The sequence below is a fragment of the Lontra canadensis genome, unplaced genomic scaffold, assembly GCF_010015895.1.
Source record: "Lontra canadensis isolate GAN:19392208 unplaced genomic scaffold, GSC_riverotter_1.0 scaffold90, whole genome shotgun sequence".
NCBI classification, from domain to species: domain Eukaryota; kingdom Metazoa; phylum Chordata; class Mammalia; order Carnivora; family Mustelidae; genus Lontra; species Lontra canadensis.
This window is the reverse complement of record NW_022631084.1, coordinates 3579540-3582423: the sequence shown is the minus strand read 5'-3', so window position 1 is coordinate 3582423 and position 2884 is coordinate 3579540. Positions and strand designations below refer to the sequence as shown.

The window sequence follows — 2884 nt, the reverse complement described above, 5'->3', positions numbered from 1 at the left end:
GATGTCTGCTTCTCCATCTCCCACTCCCCCTTCTGATGTTCCCTCTCTCACTGTGTCTCTATCATATAAATAAGTAAAATCTTAAAAAAATAGAATATCACTGGATGGATAGTGTAAGAAATTTAATAAATAAAGTAAAATAAAGTAAACCAGAGTTTTTTTTTAAAGGTTGTGAATATTATTCAACAAATGAGAAATAACTGTCCAGCAAAATATCGCAGACATTATTCATGGATGTATAAATACTTTAATGATGAAATGTTGACCATTGTATACTTTGTACAGTCCTATTCCTTTGGTCTTGAAGGGAAGACACTTGTAACCAAGTGAAGAACCAGTACTAAATATAACCAACAAAAGGAGCAGGGATGGAACATAATGTAATATGGAAGTTGTACTAAAAAAGAAAATATTAAATTTGTGGTTAACCTTTTAAAATATTTTATGTTTAGATACTTGAGTGTCATCCTTGTGCGGGGACCATGCCAATTTCTGTATTGTTCCAACTTCAATATATGTGCTGCCAAAGCAAGCACACATGCTTAGACACTTGAAAACCCAGATTATAAGTTAAAATTTAAGAGTAAGGAAAGTTAGTGGTCTGGTAATATTTTCCCCTCCAGAAAAGAAATATAAATTATGTAAATAATCTTATCTTATCCATGCTAGTGAATGATATTTTAGTAATGATCTATATAATCCTCAAAAAATAATAAAATTATAAACTCTTAATAAAAAGGAAAAATAGATATGGAGATAAATTATTTTAAAACCCAAGTAGCCACAGATAGATTTACTTAGAAGAAAATGTAATGGCCATAATGTTTACTGTTTATATTATGTTAATATTTTGCTTTATCTTTGGTTTAATTCTGATACAAATGTCAGGGCGGAAGACACCAGTTCTTATGGGACTCAGCATTCCTATCACTTCTGTCCTAAAACAAATTAAGTGTGAGTTTTGAAATATTACTGTATGTTTCCATATAAGAATTCTTTTTTTTTTTTTTTAGATTTTATTAATTTATTTGTCAGAGAGAGAGAACAAGAGAATACAAGCAGGGGGCGTGGCAGGCAGAGGGAGAACAGACTCCTCTCTGAACAAGGAGCTTGATGCGGGACTGGATCCCAGGACCCCAGCACAACCCCAGCCGAAGGCAGATGCTTAATAGACTGAGCCACCCAGGTGCTCCTATATATAAATATATATATTTAAGAATCCTTAAATATATATAAATATCTGGAAATTTTCAATAATGATAATTACTGATAGTTTTAACTTTATCTGGATCAGTTTATTGTGGATGAATATTATAGTCCAATGATTATGAACATAACTAAATTTTATAGTGAATCTGAAGAAAATGTATGTTTTTAAAATATCAGACAATACAGAAAAGTATGATCTGTCATCTTTCCATCTTGAGATACCCACTTTTCACACATTAATGGATATTCTGCTGGGCAATTTAATTGTAAATACATGCAATTGCATATTCATTTAGTTGTTTGTTTTTATAATGATTGGATTGTGCTACATATATGATTATATATATATATTTTTTTTCTCACTTACAATAGTGGAGAGTATTTCCAGGGCAATGATACACTAGTTCAGTAAAGAAGACCTTCAATTGCTCGTTTGTTGTCAATATTTTAATACCTAGCCTGAAAATTCATGGAAAGTAGTGTGATATATTGATGGGGTAATGGACTTATATTTATGGTGGTTCAATCCGTAGCAAAAGCTGGCTGGAAAAAAGTACTATTTAGGAAAGACAATGTGAAGAAAATATAGCTGTGTCTTTTGAGATTTCTAGAAGATGTTCTTTGGTTTTAGCCAGAGTGCTGGTTAGACTATGTATGGTTTGGAATTTGCTGAACTCTGCTTCCACATAATGTTTCAAACAATGACACTTTGATGCCTCCATTGTATTTTCTGTAGACTTGTCATTAAAAAGAACTCTTTATAACATAGCAAAATTATGATTTCATGAAGATTCTTGAGTGGGAAATGCTTTTCTACTCATTAATTAGCTTGTTTTTTTTTTTTTTCTTATTGCTGTGAATGGTTTAGCCTAAATATGTCCTACTTCATGACAGTCCAAAACCCAAAGACTTGTTGTCTTTCTTTAGCAACTTCTTATAACTTGCTTATAAATGGCATGAATTTAAATTTTAATACTAACTCCCTTTATTTTTTCCTTCATGTGATTTTTCTGTTCTATTTTTACTTCCTTACATATGTTCTGTAATTTATTTGAAATCCTTTTTATATTGAAGCAAGGTAAAAAATAATACCATAGAGAAAGACATAAGTAAACTAATAAAAGCAGTTGCTTTGTTTATGTAGAAATAATTATAGGGAAAAAAGTCCACGTTTTGGCTCTCAGGAATAAAGAATTCTGGTAATTTCTTTTGGTTTCTGAATGTGGTTTATGGGAAAAAGAGGCTTGTGGATGAGGTATGTAGTTATGAGATTTATGTTCCAATGATGGTTAGCCACATGACACACTTGTACTCAAATTCTTCTGTCAGCCTCTTCAATTTGATTCACTTATATACTTAAAAAGACCCCTATAAACTTGATAACCTTCTTTGGTTTTAAGGATTACAAAACAAACAAAGCAAAACATGTTGGGGCTCATTCTACATTTCCTGCTCTGGACCTAGAATTTTGCATTTCTGCAAGTAGTCATAATTCCCTTTAGTGAAAAATGGTATTTAGAGTCTGCCATCTGAATGATAGGGTATTTGTTGCTCTTGGAATTGGTCACCATCCCTAGACCTTTTGTAATAAACAAAGCCAGGAAATACATATGATTTAAAAGAAGAAGTATATTACAAACTATAGTGATACTTCAGTTTAAATTTAGGGTTGCAG

General features: G+C 31.6%; 1 non-coding gene across 1 annotated transcript; it reads right to left on the bottom strand.

Moving 5' to 3' along the window:
- Window positions 1-433: 433 nt before the first annotated feature.
- On the bottom strand, window positions 434-536 carry LOC116854359. The gene has a single exon (XR_004380141.1). It is a non-coding gene; the product is annotated as a U6 spliceosomal RNA (small nuclear RNA).
- Between the last annotated feature and the right edge of the window lie 2348 nt (window positions 537-2884).